At 46.5% G+C, this 18,594-nt stretch overlaps 14 non-coding genes across 14 annotated transcripts; all 14 read right to left on the bottom strand.

Moving 5' to 3' along the window:
- Nucleotides 1-200: 200 nt before the first annotated feature.
- On the bottom strand, nt 201-391 carry LOC142284591 (U2 spliceosomal RNA). The gene has a single exon (XR_012746087.1). It is a non-coding gene; the product is annotated as a U2 spliceosomal RNA (small nuclear RNA).
- Nucleotides 392-1,778: 1,387 nt separating this feature from the next.
- Nucleotides 1,779-1,969, bottom strand: LOC142284589 (U2 spliceosomal RNA). The gene has a single exon (XR_012746085.1). It is a non-coding gene; the product is annotated as a U2 spliceosomal RNA (small nuclear RNA).
- A 1,385-nt stretch (nt 1,970-3,354) lies between these two features.
- Nucleotides 3,355-3,545, bottom strand: LOC142284604 (U2 spliceosomal RNA). Its single transcript, XR_012746099.1, has one exon. It is a non-coding gene; the product is annotated as a U2 spliceosomal RNA (small nuclear RNA).
- A 1,388-nt stretch (nt 3,546-4,933) lies between these two features.
- Nucleotides 4,934-5,124, bottom strand: LOC142284603 (U2 spliceosomal RNA). Its single transcript, XR_012746098.1, has one exon. It is a non-coding gene; the product is annotated as a U2 spliceosomal RNA (small nuclear RNA).
- Nucleotides 5,125-6,512: 1,388 nt separating this feature from the next.
- LOC142284601 (U2 spliceosomal RNA) lies at nt 6,513-6,703 on the bottom strand. Its single transcript, XR_012746096.1, has one exon. It is a non-coding gene; the product is annotated as a U2 spliceosomal RNA (small nuclear RNA).
- A 1,117-nt stretch (nt 6,704-7,820) lies between these two features.
- On the bottom strand, nt 7,821-8,011 carry LOC142284588 (U2 spliceosomal RNA). The gene has a single exon (XR_012746084.1). It is a non-coding gene; the product is annotated as a U2 spliceosomal RNA (small nuclear RNA).
- A 1,117-nt stretch (nt 8,012-9,128) lies between these two features.
- On the bottom strand, nt 9,129-9,319 carry LOC142284587 (U2 spliceosomal RNA). Its single transcript, XR_012746083.1, has one exon. It is a non-coding gene; the product is annotated as a U2 spliceosomal RNA (small nuclear RNA).
- Nucleotides 9,320-10,436: 1,117 nt separating this feature from the next.
- On the bottom strand, nt 10,437-10,627 carry LOC142284586 (U2 spliceosomal RNA). The gene has a single exon (XR_012746082.1). It is a non-coding gene; the product is annotated as a U2 spliceosomal RNA (small nuclear RNA).
- A 1,117-nt stretch (nt 10,628-11,744) lies between these two features.
- On the bottom strand, nt 11,745-11,935 carry LOC142284585 (U2 spliceosomal RNA). Its single transcript, XR_012746081.1, has one exon. It is a non-coding gene; the product is annotated as a U2 spliceosomal RNA (small nuclear RNA).
- Nucleotides 11,936-13,052: 1,117 nt separating this feature from the next.
- LOC142284584 (U2 spliceosomal RNA) lies at nt 13,053-13,243 on the bottom strand. The gene has a single exon (XR_012746080.1). It is a non-coding gene; the product is annotated as a U2 spliceosomal RNA (small nuclear RNA).
- Nucleotides 13,244-14,360: 1,117 nt separating this feature from the next.
- On the bottom strand, nt 14,361-14,551 carry LOC142284582 (U2 spliceosomal RNA). Its single transcript, XR_012746079.1, has one exon. It is a non-coding gene; the product is annotated as a U2 spliceosomal RNA (small nuclear RNA).
- A 1,117-nt stretch (nt 14,552-15,668) lies between these two features.
- Nucleotides 15,669-15,859, bottom strand: LOC142284581 (U2 spliceosomal RNA). The gene has a single exon (XR_012746078.1). It is a non-coding gene; the product is annotated as a U2 spliceosomal RNA (small nuclear RNA).
- Nucleotides 15,860-16,976: 1,117 nt separating this feature from the next.
- On the bottom strand, nt 16,977-17,167 carry LOC142284580 (U2 spliceosomal RNA). Its single transcript, XR_012746077.1, has one exon. It is a non-coding gene; the product is annotated as a U2 spliceosomal RNA (small nuclear RNA).
- A 1,117-nt stretch (nt 17,168-18,284) lies between these two features.
- Nucleotides 18,285-18,475, bottom strand: LOC142284579 (U2 spliceosomal RNA). The gene has a single exon (XR_012746076.1). It is a non-coding gene; the product is annotated as a U2 spliceosomal RNA (small nuclear RNA).
- Nucleotides 18,476-18,594: the final 119 nt, after the last annotated feature.

The raw sequence follows: 18,594 nt of genomic DNA, 5'->3' as shown, positions 1-18,594 counted from the left end.
AGGTTGAGTGGTGATGAGTTTGCTATTTGGATGAATAAAGAAAGTCAAAAGTGTGAAAGATAAAAAACAAAAGGAGGAAGTGTGAAAAGTGAATGGGCCAAATTGAGGTGCATATGAAGACGTATGCTTTCTTCCAATTCATTAAATCGGGCTAATATGAATCAGGTGAATTGAGTTCTGCTTTTGGAAACTGGGTTAAGAAGGGGTGCACCGTTCCTGGAGGTACTGCAATACCAGGTCAATGCGTGGAGTGGACAGAGCAAGCTCTTTTTCCATCTCCCTGTTCTAAAAATCCATTTAATATATGGTCCCCAGATAGGGGACGTATCAGATATTAAACTGATAAGAACAGATACTACACTTGATCTTAGCCAAAAGGCCGAGAAGCGATAACCAGAATTGGTTTGGGCCTCGAGTGGCACCCTGGCCTATGCCGGACACATCTTAGGGAGAGAGAGCGAGAGGGAGACAAACCCACGCCTACACAAGACATTTTGTCACCCAAGCCAACCCTTGAAAAGGCTGCTTTGCAGAGCCAAAACAAGAAGAATGGTGCGTTTTGCAGCCGCCGCCCACTGCAATGAATCTGAATAACTCCTCCTTTAGGGCGCAAGCAACTCCCCTCCCCCTTGCAGTCTTTCCAATTCACGATACAAAAAGACGGACAGGACAGGTTGCCTGACTTTCCGTCACTGCCACCCTTTGCCATCCTTACCCGTAGAAAGCCCTTTCATCATCCCCAAACCCTAATCTTTTCCCTTTCCTTCCCAGCCCCCAAACCCTGCCCTCTGTACCTTTCTCACCACCCGCTTCCCTTCTCCTGTCATCCCCCTACCACCCGGGAAAAAAAGAGATTGCCCCCTCCTTCCACTAGCCCACCCTCCCACCCAAAGAACAACTTCTTCTGCGCAGCTTGTTTTCTAGGCAGCAGCGCTATTGTGATGTCATCGGGGGGCATTGTGACAAGCCGCCAGTGTTCCGTCTCTTCATGTTGTGCACAGTTCAAACGGAAAATACATCAACAGGCAGACTACAGAAAAGCTTACTATCAAAGGTTAGAGGGGGGCTTTCTCAGAGGGCTTTTTACAGTTTTTCTATTCCCAATTAGCCGTTTAAGTGTACTTATTGAAAGTAGTAATTCTTTCATAGGCCGCCCTTTCTTAGTATTTGACGTTCCTTATATTGCGGTATGAGGCTTCGCAGTAGGTTGCAAACATTCATCACCCATGACTGTCCCCAATTGAGCTCAGAAGCTCAATGTCTATCATGACCTCTCTTTTAGAATGTCCAAGAGCAAGCAAACTATTCCTCCAGGAGAGGGCGCCAACAGACTACTAAAGAGATCATCATTACTCAAAGAAAACCCCAAAAACCAATGCATGATAGGAATAAACAGGTAACTTTCTTTGGAGTGGAAGCGGAGAGATCGCACCAGATGCCAATTCTAGATGTTATCACACCTGTGGTCACTGCAGCAGCAGGTGAATCCACTTTGTCCAAAAGGGATCTATTCCATTCAATTGCAAATGATCTAGATAAGACAGAGAACTGCAGCACGGGGACATAGCCGAGTTGGTCAGGTTGAGTGGTGATGAGTTTGCTATTTGGATGAATAAAGAAAGTCAAAAGTGTGAAAGATAAAAAACAAAAGGAGGAAGTGTGAAAAGTGAATGGGCCAAATTGAGGTGCATATGAAGACGTATGCTTTCTTCCAATTCATTAAATCGGGCTAATATGAATCAGGTGAATTGAGTTCTGCTTTTGGAAACTGGGTTAAGAAGGGGTGCACCGTTCCTGGAGGTACTGCAATACCAGGTCAATGCGTGGAGTGGACAGAGCAAGCTCTTTTTCCATCTCCCTGTTCTAAAAATCCATTTAATATATGGTCCCCAGATAGGGGACGTATCAGATATTAAACTGATAAGAACAGATACTACACTTGATCTTAGCCAAAAGGCCGAGAAGCGATAACCAGAATTGGTTTGGGCCTCGAGTGGCACCCTGGCCTATGCCGGACACATCTTAGGGAGAGAGAGCGAGAGGGAGACAAACCCACGCCTACACAAGACATTTTGTCACCCAAGCCAACCCTTGAAAAGGCTGCTTTGCAGAGCCAAAACAAGAAGAATGGTGCGTTTTGCAGCCGCCGCCCACTGCAATGAATCTGAATAACTCCTCCTTTAGGGCGCAAGCAACTCCCCTCCCCCTTGCAGTCTTTCCAATTCACGATACAAAAAGACGGACAGGACAGGTTGCCTGACTTTCCGTCACTGCCACCCTTTGCCATCCTTACCCGTAGAAAGCCCTTTCATCATCCCCAAACCCTAATCTTTTCCCTTTCCTTCCCAGCCCCCAAACCCTGCCCTCTGTACCCTTCTCACCACCCGCATCCCTTCTCCTGTCATCCCCCTACCACCCGGGAAAAAAAGAGCTTGCCCCCTCCTTACACTAGCCCACCCTCCCACCCAAAGAACAACTTCTGCTGCGCAGCTTGTTTTCTAGGCAGCAGCGCTATTGTGATGTCAGCGGGGGCATTGTGACAAGCCGCCAGTGTTCCGTCTCTTCATGTTGTGCACAGTTCAAACGGAAAATACATCAACAGGCAGACTACAGAAAAGCTTACTATCAAAGGTTAGAGGGGGGCTTTCTCAGAGGGCTTTTTACAGTTTTTCTATTCCCAATTAGCCGTTTAAGTGTACTTATTGAAAGTAGTAATTCTTTCATAGGCCGCCCTTTCTTAGTATTTGACGTTCCTTATATTGCGGTATGAGGCTTTGCAGCAGGTTGCAAACATTCATCACCCATGACTGTCCCCAATTGAGCTCAGAAGCTCAATGTCTATCATGACCTCTCTTTTAGAATGTCCAAGAGCAAGCAAACTATTCCTCCAGGAGAGGGCGCCAACAGACTACTAAAGAGATCATCATTACTCAAAGAAAACCCCAAAAACCAATGCATGATAGGAATAAACAGGTAACTTTCTTTGGAGTGGAAGCGGAGAGATCGCACCAGATGCCAATTCTAGATCTTATCACACCTGTGGTCACTGCAGCAGCAGGTGAATCCACTTTGTCCAAAAGGGATCTATTCCATTCAATTGCAAATGATCTAGATAAGACAGAGAACTGCAGCACGGGACATAGCCGAGTTGGTCAGGTTGAGTGGTGATGAGTTTGCTATTTGGATGAATAAAGAAAGTCAAAAGTGTGAAAGATAAAAAACAAAAGGAGGAAGTGTGAAAAGTGAATGGGCCAAATTGAGGTGCATATGAAGACGTATGCTTTCTTCCAATTCATTAAATCGGGCTAATATGAATCAGGTGAATTGAGTTATGCTTTTGGAAACTGGGTTAAGAAGGGGTGCACCGGTCCTGGAGGTACTGCAATACCAGGTCAATGCGTGGAGTGGACAGAGCAAGCTCTTTTTCCATCTCCCTGTTCTAAAAATCCATTTAATATATGGTCCCCAGATAGGGGACGTATCAGATATTAAACTGATAAGAACAGATACTACACTTGATCTTAGCCAAAAGGCCGAGAAGCGATAACCAGAATTGGTTTGGGCCTCGAGTGGCACCCTGGCCTATGCCGGACACATCTTAGGGAGAGAGAGCGAGAGGGAGACAAACCCACGCCTACAGAAGACATTTTGTCACCCAAGCCAACCCTTGAAAAGGCTGCTTTGCAGAGCAAAAACAAGAAGAATGGTGCGTTTTGCAGCCGCCGCCCCCCACTGCAATGAATCTGAATAACTCCTCCTTTAGGGCGCAAGCAACTCCCCTCCCCCTTGCAGTCTTTCCAATTCACGATACAAAAAGACGGACAGGACAGGTTGCCTGACTTTCCGTCACTGCCACCCTTTGCCATCCTTACCCGTAGAAAGCCCTTTCATCATCCCCAAACCCTAATCTTTTCCCTTTCCTTCCCAGCCCCCAAACCCTGCCCTCTGTACCCTTCTCACCACCCGCATCCCTTCTCCTGTCATCCCCCTACCACCCGGGAAAAAAAGAGCTTGCCCCCTCCTTACACTAGCCCACCCTCCCACCCAAAGAACAACTTCTGCTGCGCAGCTTGTTTTCTAGGCAGCAGCGCTATTGTGATGTCAGCGGGGGCATTGTGACAAGCCGCCAGTGTTCCGTCTCTTCATGTTGTGCACAGTTCAAACGGAAAATACATCAACAGGCAGACTACAGAAAAGCTTACTATCAAAGGTTAGAGGGGGGCTTTCTCAGAGGGCTTTTTACAGTTTTTCTATTCCCAATTAGCCGTTTAAGTGTACTTATTGAAAGTAGTAATTCTTTCATAGGCCGCCCTTTCTTAGTATTTGACGTTCCTTATATTGCGGTATGAGGCTTTGCAGCAGGTTGCAAACATTCATCACCCATGACTGTCCCCAATTGAGCTCAGAAGCTCAATGTCTATCATGACCTCTCTTTTAGAATGTCCAAGAGCAAGCAAACTATTCCTCCAGGAGAGGGCGCCAACAGACTACTAAAGAGATCATCATTACTCAAAGAAAACCCCAAAAACCAATGCATGATAGGAATAAACAGGTAACTTTCTTTGGAGTGGAAGCGGAGAGATCGCACCAGATGCCAATTCTAGATCTTATCACACCTGTGGTCACTGCAGCAGCAGGTGAATCCACTTTGTCCAAAAGGGATCTATTCCATTCAATTGCAAATGATCTAGATAAGACAGAGAACTGCAGCACGGGACATAGCCGAGTTGGTCAGGTTGAGTGGTGATGAGTTTGCTATTTGGATGAATAAAGAAAGTCAAAAGTGTGAAAGATAAAAAACAAAAGGAGGAAGTGTGAAAAGTGAATGGGCCAAATTGAGGTGCATATGAAGACGTATGCTTTCTTCCAATTCATTAAATCGGGCTAATATGAATCAGGTGAATTGAGTTCTGCTTTTGGAAACTGGGTTAAGAAGGGGTGCACCGGTCCTGGAGGTACTGCAATACCAGGTCAATGCGTGGAGTGGACAGAGCAAGCTCTTTTTCCATCTCCCTGTTCTAAAAATCCATTTAATATATGGTCCCCAGATAGGGGACGTATCAGATATTAAACTGATAAGAACAGATACTACACTTGATCTTAGCCAAAAGGCCGAGAAGCGATAACCAGAATTGGTTTGGGCCTCGAGTGGCACCCTGGCCTATGCCGGACACATCTTAGGGAGAGAGAGCGAGAGGGAGACAAACCCACGCCTACAGAAGACATTTTGTCACCCAAGCCAACCCTTGAAAAGGCTGCTTTGCAGAGCAAAAACAAGAAGAATGGTGCGTTTTGCAGCCGCCGCCCCCCACTGCAATGAATCTGAATAACTCCTCCTTTAGGGCGCAAGCAACTCCCCTCCCCCTTGCAGTCTTTCCAATTCACGATACAAAAAGACGGACAGGACAGGTTGCCTGACTTTCCGTCACTGCCACCCTTTGCCATCCTTACCCGTAGAAAGCCCTTTCATCATCCCCAAACCCTAATCTTTTCCCTTTCCTTCCCAGCCCCCAAACCCTGCCCTCTGTACCCTTCTCACCACCCGCATCCCTTCTCCTGTCATCCCCCTACCACCCGGGAAAAAAAGAGCTTGCCCCCTCCTTACACTAGCCCACCCTCCCACCCAAAGAACAACTTCTGCTGCGCAGCTTGTTTTCTAGGCAGCAGCGCTATTGTGATGTCAGCGGGGGCATTGTGACAAGCCGCCAGTGTTCCGTCTCTTCATGTTGTGCACAGTTCAAACGGAAAATACATCAACAGGCAGACTACAGAAAAGCTTACTATCAAAGGTTAGAGGGGGGCTTTCTCAGAGGGCTTTTTACAGTTTTTCTATTCCCAATTAGCCGTTTAAGTGTACTTATTGAAAGTAGTAATTCTTTCATAGGCCGCCCTTTCTTAGTATTTGACGTTCCTTATATTGCGGTATGAGGCTTTGCAGCAGGTTGCAAACATTCATCACCCATGACTGTCCCCAATTGAGCTCAGAAGCTCAATGTCTATCATGACCTCTCTTTTAGAATGTCCAAGAGCAAGCAAACTATTCCTCCAGGAGAGGGCGCCAACAGACTACTAAAGAGATCATCATTACTCAAAGAAAACCCCAAAAACCAATGCATGATAGGAATAAACAGGTAACTTTCTTTGGAGTGGAAGCGGAGAGATCGCACCAGATGCCAATTCTAGATCTTATCACACCTGTGGTCACTGCAGCAGCAGGTGAATCCACTTTGTCCAAAAGGGATCTATTCCATTCAATTGCAAATGATCTAGATAAGACAGAGAACTGCAGCACGGGACATAGCCGAGTTGGTCAGGTTGAGTGGTGATGAGTTTGCTATTTGGATGAATAAAGAAAGTCAAAAGTGTGAAAGATAAAAAACAAAAGGAGGAAGTGTGAAAAGTGAATGGGCCAAATTGAGGTGCATATGAAGACGTATGCTTTCTTCCAATTCATTAAATCGGGCTAATATGAATCAGGTGAATTGAGTTCTGCTTTTGGAAACTGGGTTAAGAAGGGGTGCACCGGTCCTGGAGGTACTGCAATACCAGGTCAATGCGTGGAGTGGACAGAGCAAGCTCTTTTTCCATCTCCCTGTTCTAAAAATCCATTTAATATATGGTCCCCAGATAGGGGACGTATCAGATATTAAACTGATAAGAACAGATACTACACTTGATCTTAGCCAAAAGGCCGAGAAGCGATAACCAGAATTGGTTTGGGCCTCGAGTGGCACCCTGGCCTATGCCGGACACATCTTAGGGAGAGAGAGCGAGAGGGAGACAAACCCACGCCTACACAAGACATTTTGTCACCCAAGCCAACCCTTGAAAAGGCTGCTTTGCAGAGCAAAAACAAGAAGAATGGTGCGTTTTGCAGCCGCCGCCCACTGCAATGAATCTGAATAACTCCTCCTTTAGGGCGCAAGCAACTCCCCTCCCCCTTGCAGTCTTTCCAATTCACGATACAAAAAGACGGACAGGACAGGTTGCCTGACTTTCCGTCACTGCCACCCTTTGCCATCCTTACCCGTAGAAAGCCCTTTCATCATCCCCAAACCCTAATCTTTTCCCTTTCCTTCCCAGCCCCCAAACCCTGCCCTCTGTACCTTTCTCACCACCCGCTTCCCTTCTCCTGTCATCCCCCTACCACCCGGGAAAAAAAGAGATTGCCCCCTCCTTCCACTAGCCCACCCTCCCACCCAAAGAACAACTTCTTCTGCGCAGCTTGTTTTCTAGGCAGCAGCGCTATTGTGATGTCATCGGGGGGCATTGTGACAAGCCGCCAGTGTTCCGTCTCTTCATGTTGTGCACTGTTCAAACCGAAAATACATCAACAGGCAGGCTACAGAAAAGCTTACTAACAAAGGTTAGAGAGGGGCTTTCTCAGAGGGCTTTTTACAGTTTGTCTATTCCCAATTAGCCGGTTTAGTATACTTAATGAAAGTACTAATTCTTTCATAGGCCGCCCATTCTTAGTATTTGACGTTCAGGTAACAACAGGTAACTTTATTTGGAGTGGAAGCAGAGAGATAACACCAGATGCCAATTGTAGATCCTCTCACACCTGTGGTCACTGCAGCATCTGACTCCACTTTGTCCAAAAGGGATCTATTCCATTCAATTACACATGATCTAGATTAGACTGACAACAAGATACTGCACGGGACATAGCAGAGTTGGTGAAGTTGAGTGGTGATGAGTTTGCTATTTGGATGAATAAAGCAAGTAAAAAGTGTGTTAGATAAAAATTCATTTCAATTCGCTAATCGGGCTAATATGAATCAGGTGAATCGAGTTCTGCTTTTGGAAACTGGGTTAAGAAGGGGTGCACCGTTCCTGGAGGTACTGCAATACCAGGTCAATGCGTGGAGTGGACAGAGCAAGCTCTTTTTCCATCTCCCTGTTCTAAAAATCCATTTAATATATGGTCCCCAGATAGGGGACGTATCAGATATTAAACTGATAAGAACAGATACTACACTTGATCTTAGCCAAAAGGCCGAGAAGCGATAACCAGAATTGGTTTGGGCCTCGAGTGGCACCCTGGCCTATGCCGGACACATCTTAGGGAGAGAGAGCGAGAGGGAGACAAACCCACGCCTACACAAGACATTTTGTCACCCAAGCCAACCCTTGAAAAGGCTGCTTTGCAGAGCAAAAACAAGAAGAATGGTGCGTTTTGCAGCCGCCGCCCACTGCAATGAATCTGAATAACTCCTCCTTTAGGGCGCAAGCAACTCCCCTCCCCCTTGCAGTCTTTCCAATTCACGATACAAAAAGACGGACAGGACAGGTTGCCTGACTTTCCGTCACTGCCACCCTTTGCCATCCTTACCCGTAGAAAGCCCTTTCATCATCCCCAAACCCTAATCTTTTCCCTTTCCTTCCCAGCCCCCAAACCCTGCCCTCTGTACCTTTCTCACCACCCGCTTCCCTTCTCCTGTCATCCCCCTACCACCCGGGAAAAAAAGAGATTGCCCCCTCCTTCCACTAGCCCACCCTCCCACCCAAAGAACAACTTCTTCTGCGCAGCTTGTTTTCTAGGCAGCAGCGCTATTGTGATGTCATCGGGGGGCATTGTGACAAGCCGCCAGTGTTCCGTCTCTTCATGTTGTGCACTGTTCAAACCGAAAATACATCAACAGGCAGGCTACAGAAAAGCTTACTAACAAAGGTTAGAGAGGGGCTTTCTCAGAGGGCTTTTTACAGTTTGTCTATTCCCAATTAGCCGGTTTAGTATACTTAATGAAAGTACTAATTCTTTCATAGGCCGCCCATTCTTAGTATTTGACGTTCAGGTAACAACAGGTAACTTTATTTGGAGTGGAAGCAGAGAGATAACACCAGATGCCAATTGTAGATCCTCTCACACCTGTGGTCACTGCAGCATCTGACTCCACTTTGTCCAAAAGGGATCTATTCCATTCAATTACACATGATCTAGATTAGACTGACAACAAGATACTGCACGGGACATAGCAGAGTTGGTGAAGTTGAGTGGTGATGAGTTTGCTATTTGGATGAATAAAGCAAGTAAAAAGTGTGTTAGATAAAAATTCATTTCAATTCGCTAATCGGGCTAATATGAATCAGGTGAATCGAGTTCTGCTTTTGGAAACTGGGTTAAGAAGGGGTGCACCGTTCCTGGAGGTACTGCAATACCAGGTCAATGCGTGGAGTGGACAGAGCAAGCTCTTTTTCCATCTCCCTGTTCTAAAAATCCATTTAATATATGGTCCCCAGATAGGGGACGTATCAGATATTAAACTGATAAGAACAGATACTACACTTGATCTTAGCCAAAAGGCCGAGAAGCGATAACCAGAATTGGTTTGGGCCTCGAGTGGCACCCTGGCCTATGCCGGACACATCTTAGGGAGAGAGAGCGAGAGGGAGACAAACCCACGCCTACACAAGACATTTTGTCACCCAAGCCAACCCTTGAAAAGGCTGCTTTGCAGAGCAAAAACAAGAAGAATGGTGCGTTTTGCAGCCGCCGCCCACTGCAATGAATCTGAATAACTCCTCCTTTAGGGCGCAAGCAACTCCCCTCCCCCTTGCAGTCTTTCCAATTCACGATACAAAAAGACGGACAGGACAGGTTGCCTGACTTTCCGTCACTGCCACCCTTTGCCATCCTTACCCGTAGAAAGCCCTTTCATCATCCCCAAACCCTAATCTTTTCCCTTTCCTTCCCAGTTCCCAAACCCTGCCCTCTGTACCTTTCTCACCACCCGCTTCCCTTCTCCTGTCATCCCCCTACCACCCGGGAAAAAAAGAGATTGCCCCCTCCTTCCACTAGCCCACCCTCCCACCCAAAGAACAACTTCTTCTGCGCAGCTTGTTTTCTAGGCAGCAGCGCTATTGTGATGTCATCGGGGGGCATTGTGACAAGCCGCCAGTGTTCCGTCTCTTCATGTTGTGCACTGTTCAAACCGAAAATACATCAACAGGCAGGCTACAGAAAAGCTTACTAACAAAGGTTAGAGAGGGGCTTTCTCAGAGGGCTTTTTACAGTTTGTCTATTCCCAATTAGCCGGTTTAGTATACTTAATGAAAGTACTAATTCTTTCATAGGCCGCCCATTCTTAGTATTTGACGTTCAGGTAACAACAGGTAACTTTATTTGGAGTGGAAGCAGAGAGATAACACCAGATGCCAATTGTAGATCCTCTCACACCTGTGGTCACTGCAGCATCTGACTCCACTTTGTCCAAAAGGGATCTATTCCATTCAATTACACATGATCTAGATTAGACTGACAACAAGATACTGCACGGGACATAGCAGAGTTGGTGAAGTTGAGTGGTGATGAGTTTGCTATTTGGATGAATAAAGCAAGTAAAAAGTGTGTTAGATAAAAATTCATTTCAATTCGCTAATCGGGCTAATATGAATCAGGTGAATCGAGTTCTGCTTTTGGAAACTGGGTTAAGAAGGGGTGCACCGTTCCTGGAGGTACTGCAATACCAGGTCAATGCGTGGAGTGGACAGAGCAAGCTCTTTTTCCATCTCCCTGTTCTAAAAATCCATTTAATATATGGTCCCCAGATAGGGGACGTATCAGATATTAAACTGATAAGAACAGATACTACACTTGATCTTAGCCAAAAGGCCGAGAAGCGATAACCAGAATTGGTTTGGGCCTCGAGTGGCACCCTGGCCTATGCCGGACACATCTTAGGGAGAGAGAGCGAGAGGGAGACAAACCCACGCCTACACAAGACATTTTGTCACCCAAGCCAACCCTTGAAAAGGCTGCTTTGCAGAGCAAAAACAAGAAGAATGGTGCGTTTTGCAGCCGCCGCCCACTGCAATGAATCTGAATAACTCCTCCTTTAGGGCGCAAGCAACTCCCCTCCCCCTTGCAGTCTTTCCAATTCACGATACAAAAAGACGGACAGGACAGGTTGCCTGACTTTCCGTCACTGCCACCCTTTGCCATCCTTACCCGTAGAAAGCCCTTTCATCATCCCCAAACCCTAATCTTTTCCCTTTCCTTCCCAGCCCCCAAACCCTGCCCTCTGTACCTTTCTCACCACCCGCTTCCCTTCTCCTGTCATCCCCCTACCACCCGGGAAAAAAAGAGATTGCCCCCTCCTTCCACTAGCCCACCCTCCCACCCAAAGAACAACTTCTTCTGCGCAGCTTGTTTTCTAGGCAGCAGCGCTATTGTGATGTCATCGGGGGGCATTGTGACAAGCCGCCAGTGTTCCGTCTCTTCATGTTGTGCACTGTTCAAACCGAAAATACATCAACAGGCAGGCTACAGAAAAGCTTACTAACAAAGGTTAGAGAGGGGCTTTCTCAGAGGGCTTTTTACAGTTTGTCTATTCCCAATTAGCCGGTTTAGTATACTTAATGAAAGTACTAATTCTTTCATAGGCCGCCCATTCTTAGTATTTGACGTTCAGGTAACAACAGGTAACTTTATTTGGAGTGGAAGCAGAGAGATAACACCAGATGCCAATTGTAGATCCTCTCACACCTGTGGTCACTGCAGCATCTGACTCCACTTTGTCCAAAAGGGATCTATTCCATTCAATTACACATGATCTAGATTAGACTGACAACAAGATACTGCACGGGACATAGCAGAGTTGGTGAAGTTGAGTGGTGATGAGTTTGCTATTTGGATGAATAAAGCAAGTAAAAAGTGTGTTAGATAAAAATTCATTTCAATTCGCTAATCGGGCTAATATGAATCAGGTGAATCGAGTTCTGCTTTTGGAAACTGGGTTAAGAAGGGGTGCACCGTTCCTGGAGGTACTGCAATACCAGGTCAATGCGTGGAGTGGACAGAGCAAGCTCTTTTTCCATCTCCCTGTTCTAAAAATCCATTTAATATATGGTCCCCAGATAGGGGACGTATCAGATATTAAACTGATAAGAACAGATACTACACTTGATCTTAGCCAAAAGGCCGAGAAGCGATAACCAGAATTGGTTTGGGCCTCGAGTGGCACCCTGGCCTATGCCGGACACATCTTAGGGAGAGAGAGCGAGAGGGAGACAAACCCACGCCTACACAAGACATTTTGTCACCCAAGCCAACCCTTGAAAAGGCTGCTTTGCAGAGCAAAAACAAGAAGAATGGTGCGTTTTGCAGCCGCCGCCCACTGCAATGAATCTGAATAACTCCTCCTTTAGGGCGCAAGCAACTCCCCTCCCCCTTGCAGTCTTTCCAATTCACGATACAAAAAGACGGACAGGACAGGTTGCCTGACTTTCCGTCACTGCCACCCTTTGCCATCCTTACCCGTAGAAAGCCCTTTCATCATCCCCAAACCCTCATCTTTTCCCTTTCCTTCCCAGCCCCCAAACCCTGCCCTCTGTACCTTTCTCACCACCCGCTTCCCTTCTCCTGTCATCCCCCTACCACCCGGGAAAAAAAGAGATTGCCCCCTCCTTCCACTAGCCCACCCTCCCACCCAAAGAACAACTTCTTCTGCGCAGCTTGTTTTCTAGGCAGCAGCGCTATTGTGATGTCATCGGGGGGCATTGTGACAAGCCGCCAGTGTTCCGTCTCTTCATGTTGTGCACTGTTCAAACCGAAAATACATCAACAGGCAGGCTACAGAAAAGCTTACTAACAAAGGTTAGAGAGGGGCTTTCTCAGAGGGCTTTTTACAGTTTGTCTATTCCCAATTAGCCGGTTTAGTATACTTAATGAAAGTACTAATTCTTTCATAGGCCGCCCATTCTTAGTATTTGACGTTCAGGTAACAACAGGTAACTTTATTTGGAGTGGAAGCAGAGAGATAACACCAGATGCCAATTGTAGATCCTCTCACACCTGTGGTCACTGCAGCATCTGACTCCACTTTGTCCAAAAGGGATCTATTCCATTCAATTACACATGATCTAGATTAGACTGACAACAAGATACTGCACGGGACATAGCAGAGTTGGTGAAGTTGAGTGGTGATGAGTTTGCTATTTGGATGAATAAAGCAAGTAAAAAGTGTGTTAGATAAAAATTCATTTCAATTCGCTAATCGGGCTAATATGAATCAGGTGAATCGAGTTCTGCTTTTGGAAACTGGGTTAAGAAGGGGTGCACCGTTCCTGGAGGTACTGCAATACCAGGTCAATGCGTGGAGTGGACAGAGCAAGCTCTTTTTCCATCTCCCTGTTCTAAAAATCCATTTAATATATGGTCCCCAGATAGGGGACGTATCAGATATTAAACTGATAAGAACAGATACTACACTTGATCTTAGCCAAAAGGCCGAGAAGCGATAACCAGAATTGGTTTGGGCCTCGAGTGGCACCCTGGCCTATGCCGGACACATCTTAGGGAGAGAGAGCGAGAGGGAGACAAACCCATGCCTACACAAGACATTTTGTCACCCAAGCCAACCCTTGAAAAGGCTGCTTTGCAGAGCAAAAACAAGAAGAATGGTGCGTTTTGCAGCCGCCGCCCACTGCAATGAATCTGAATAACTCCTCCTTTAGGGCGCAAGCAACTCCCCTCCCCCTTGCAGTCTTTCCAATTCACGATACAAAAAGACGGACAGGACAGGTTGCCTGACTTTCCGTCACTGCCACCCTTTGCCATCCTTACCCGTAGAAAGCCCTTTCATCATCCCCAAACCCTAATCTTTTCCCTTTCCTTCCCAGCCCCCAAACCCTGCCCTCTGTACCTTTCTCACCACCCGCTTCCCTTCTCCTGTCATCCCCCTACCACCCGGGAAAAAAAGAGATTGCCCCCTCCTTCCACTAGCCCACCCTCCCACCCAAAGAACAACTTCTTCTGCGCAGCTTGTTTTCTAGGCAGCAGCGCTATTGTGATGTCATCGGGGGGCATTGTGACAAGCCGCCAGTGTTCCGTCTCTTCATGTTGTGCACTGTTCAAACCGAAAATACATCAACAGGCAGGCTACAGAAAAGCTTACTAACAAAGGTTAGAGAGGGGCTTTCTCAGAGGGCTTTTTACAGTTTGTCTATTCCCAATTAGCCGGTTTAGTATACTTAATGAAAGTACTAATTCTTTCATAGGCCGCCCATTCTTAGTATTTGACGTTCAGGTAACAACAGGTAACTTTATTTGGAGTGGAAGCAGAGAGATAACACCAGATGCCAATTGTAGATCCTCTCACACCTGTGGTCACTGCAGCATCTGACTCCACTTTGTCCAAAAGGGATCTATTCCATTCAATTACACATGATCTAGATTAGACTGACAACAAGATACTGCACGGGACATAGCAGAGTTGGTGAAGTTGAGTGGTGATGAGTTTGCTATTTGGATGAATAAAGCAAGTAAAAAGTGTGTTAGATAAAAATTCATTTCAATTCGCTAATCGGGCTAATATGAATCAGGTGAATCGAGTTCTGCTTTTGGAAACTGGGTTAAGAAGGGGTGCACCGTTCCTGGAGGTACTGCAATACCAGGTCAATGCGTGGAGTGGACAGAGCAAGCTCTTTTTCCATCTCCCTGTTCTAAAAATCCATTTAATATATGGTCCCCAGATAGGGGACGTATCAGATATTAAACTGATAAGAACAGATACTACACTTGATCTTAGCCAAAAGGCCGAGAAGCGATAACCAGAATTGGTTTGGGCCTCGAGTGGCACCCTGGCCTATGCCGGACACATCTTAGGGAGAGAGAGCGAGAGGGAGACAAACCCACGCCTACACAAGACATTTTGTCACCCAAGCCAACCCTTGAAAAGGCTGCTTTGCAGAGCAAAAACAAGAAGAATGGTGCGTTTTGCAGCCGCCGCCCACTGCAATGAATCTGAATAACTCCTCCTTTAGGGCGCAAGCAACTCCCCTCCCCCTTGCAGTCTTTCCAATTCACGATACAAAAAGACGGACAGGACAGGTTGCCTGACTTTCCGTCACTGCCACCCTTTGCCATCCTTACCCGTAGAAAGCCCTTTCATCATCCCCAAACCCTAATCTTTTCCCTTTCCTTCCCAGCCCCCAAACCCTGCCCTCTGTACCTTTCTCACCACCCGCTTCCCTTCTCCTGTCATCCCCCTACCACCCGGGAAAAAAAGAGATTGCCCCCTCCTTCCACTAGCCCACCCTCCCACCCAAAGAACAACTTCTTCTGCGCAGCTTGTTTTCTAGGCAGCAGCGCTATTGTGATGTCATCGGGGGGCATTGTGACAAGCCGCCAGTGTTCCGTCTCTTCATGTTGTGCACTGTTCAAACCGAAAATACATCAACAGGCAGGCTACAGAAAAGCTTACTAACAAAGGTTAGAGAGGGGCTTTCTCAGAGGGCTTTTTACAGTTTGTCTATTCCCAATTAGCCGGTTTAGTATACTTAATGAAAGTACTAATTCTTTCATAGGCCGCCCATTTTTAGTATTTGACGTTCAGGTAACAACAGGTAACTTTATTTGGAGTGGAAGCAGAGAGATAACACCAGATGCCAATTGTAGATCCTCTCACACCTGTGGTCACTGCAGCATCTGACTCCACTTTGTCCAAAAGGGATCTATTCCATTCAATTACACATGATCTAGATTAGACTGACAACAAGATACTGCACGGGACATAGCAGAGTTGGTGAAGTTGAGTGGTGATGAGTTTGCTATTTGGATGAATAAAGCAAGTAAAAAGTGTGTTAGATAAAAATTCATTTCAATTCGCTAATCGGGCTAATATGAATCAGGTGAATCGAGTTCTGCTTTTGGAAACTGGGTTAAGAAGGGGTGCACCGTTCCTGGAGGTACTGCAATACCAGGTCAATGCGTGGAGTGGACAGAGCAAGCTCTTTTTCCATCTCCCTGTTCTAAAAATCCATTTAATATATGGTCCCCAGATAGGGGACGTATCAGATATTAAACTGATAAGAACAGATACTACACTTGATCTTAGCCAAAAGGCCGAGAAGCGATAACCAGAATTGGTTTGGGCCTCGAGTGGCACCCTGGCCTATGCCGGACACATCTTAGGGAGAGAGAGCGAGAGGGAGACAAACCCACGCCTACACAAGACATTTTGTCACCCAAGCCAACCCTTGAAAAGGCTGCTTTGCAGAGCAAAAACAAGAAGAATGGTGCGTTTTGCAGCCGCCGCCCACTGCAATGAATCTGAATAACTCCTCCTTTAGGGCGCAAGCAACTCCCCTCCCCCTTGCAGTCTTTCCAATTCACGATACAAAAAGACGGACAGGACAGGTTGCCTGACTTTCCGTCACTGCCACCCTTTGCCATCCTTACCCGTAGAAAGCCCTTTCATCATCCCCAAACCCTAATCTTTTCCCTTTCCTTCCCAGCCCCCAAACCCTGCCCTCTGTACCTTTCTCACCACCCGCTTCCCTTCTCCTGTCATCCCCCTACCACCCGGGAAAAAAAGAGATTGCCCCCTCCTTCCACTAGCCCACCCTCCCACCCAAAGAACAACTTCTTCTGCGCAGCTTGTTTTCTAGGCAGCAGCGCTATTGTGATGTCATCGGGGGGCATTGTGACAAGCCGCCAGTGTTCCGTCTCTTCATGTTGTGCACTGTTCAAACCGAAAATACATCAACAGGCAGGCTACAGAAAAGCTTACTAACAAAGGTTAGAGAGGGGCTTTCTCAGAGGGCTTTTTACAGTTTGTCTATTCCCAATTAGCCGGTTTAGTATACTTAATGAAAGTACTAATTCTTTCATAGGCCGCCCATTCTTAGTATTTGACGTTCAGGTAACAACAGGTAACTTTATTTGGAGTGGAAGCAGAGAGATAACACCAGATGCCAATTGTAGATCCTCTCACACCTGTGGTCACTGCAGCATCTGACTCCACTTTGTCCAAAAGGGATCTATTCCATTCAATTACACATGATCTAGATTAGACTGACAACAAGATACTGCACGGGACATAGCAGAGTTGGTGAAGTTGAGTGGTGATGAGTTTGCTATTTGGATGAATAAAGCAAGTAAAAAGTGTGTTAGATAAAAATTCATTTCAATTCGCTAATCGGGCTAATATGAATCAGGTGAATCGAGTTCTGCTTTTGGAAACTGGGTTAAGAAGGGGTGCACCGTTCCTGGAGGTACTGCAATACCAGGTCAATGCGTGGAGTGGACAGAGCAAGCTCTTTTTCCATCTCCCTGTTCTAAAAATCCATTTAATATATGGTCCCCAGATAGGGGACGTATCAGATATTAAACTGATAAGAACAGATACTACACTTGATCTTAGCCAAAAGGCCGAGAAGCGATAACCAGAATTGGTTTGGGCCTCGAGTGGCACCCTGGCCTATGCCGGACACATCTTAGGGAGAGAGAGCGAGAGGGAGACAAACCCACGCCTACACAAGACATTTTGTCACCCAAGCCAACCCTTGAAAAGGCTGCTTTGCAGAGCAAAAACAAGAAGAATGGTGCGTTTTGCAGCCGCCGCCCACTGCAATGAATCTGAATAACTCCTCCTTTAGGGCGCAAGCAACTCCCCTCCCCCTTGCAGTCTTTCCAATTCACGATACAAAAAGACGGACAGGACAGGTTGCCTGACTTTCCGTCACTGCCACCCTTTGCCATCCTTACCCGTAGAAAGCCCTTTCATCATCCCCAAACCCTAATCTTTTCCCTTTCCTTCCCAGCCCCCAAACCCTGCCCTCTGTACCTTTCTCACCACCCGCTTCCCTTCTCCTGTCATCCCCCTACCACCCGGGAAAAAAAGAGATTGCCCCCTCCTTCCACTAGCCCACCCTCCCACCCAAAGAACAACTTCTTCTGCGCAGCTTGTTTTCTAGGCAGCAGCGCTATTGTGATGTCATCGGGGGGCATTGTGACAAGCCGCCAGTGTTCCGTCTCTTCATGTTGTGCACTGTTCAAACCGAAAATACATCAACAGGCAGGCTACAGAAAAGCTTACTAACAAAGGTTAGAGAGGGGCTTTCTCAGAGGGCTTTTTACAGTTTGTCTATTCCCAATTAGCCGGTTTAGTATACTTAATGAAAGTACTAATTCTTTCATAGGCCGCCCATTCTTAGTATTTGACGTTCAGGTAACAACAGGTAACTTTATTTGGAGTGGAAGCAGAGAGATAACACCAGATGCCAATTGTAGATCCTCTCACACCTGTGGTCACTGCAGCATCTGACTCCACTTTGTCCAAAAGGGATCTATTCCATTCAATTACACATGATCTAGATTAGACTGACAACAAGATACTGCACGGGACATAGCAGAGTTGGTGAAGTTGAGTGGTGATGAGTTTGCTATTTGGATGAATAAAGCAAGTAAAAAGTGTGTTAGATAAAAATTCATTTCAATTCGCTAATCGGGCTAATATGAATCAGGTGAATCGAGTTCTGCTTTTGGAAACTGGGTTAAGAAGGGGTGCACCGTTCCTGGAGGTACTGCAATACCAGGTCAATGCGTGGAGTGGACAGAGCAAGCTCTTTTTCCATCTCCCTGTTCTAAAAATCCATTTAATATATGGTCCCCAGATAGGGGACGTATCAGATATTAAACTGATAAGAACAGATACTACACTTGATCTTAGCCAAAAGGCCGAGAAGCGATAACCAGAATTGGTTTGGGCCTCGAGTGGCACCCTGGCCTATGCCGGACACATCTTAGGGAGAGAGAGCGAGAGGGAGACAAACCCACGCCTACACAAGACATTTTGTCACCCAAGCCAA

This window comes from Anomaloglossus baeobatrachus, unplaced genomic scaffold, assembly GCF_048569485.1.
Source record: "Anomaloglossus baeobatrachus isolate aAnoBae1 unplaced genomic scaffold, aAnoBae1.hap1 Scaffold_572, whole genome shotgun sequence".
Lineage (NCBI taxonomy): Eukaryota > Metazoa > Chordata > Amphibia > Anura > Aromobatidae > Anomaloglossus > Anomaloglossus baeobatrachus.
Note: the sequence above shows the minus strand (reverse complement) of the source record. Positions and strands in the feature narration are given on the sequence as shown.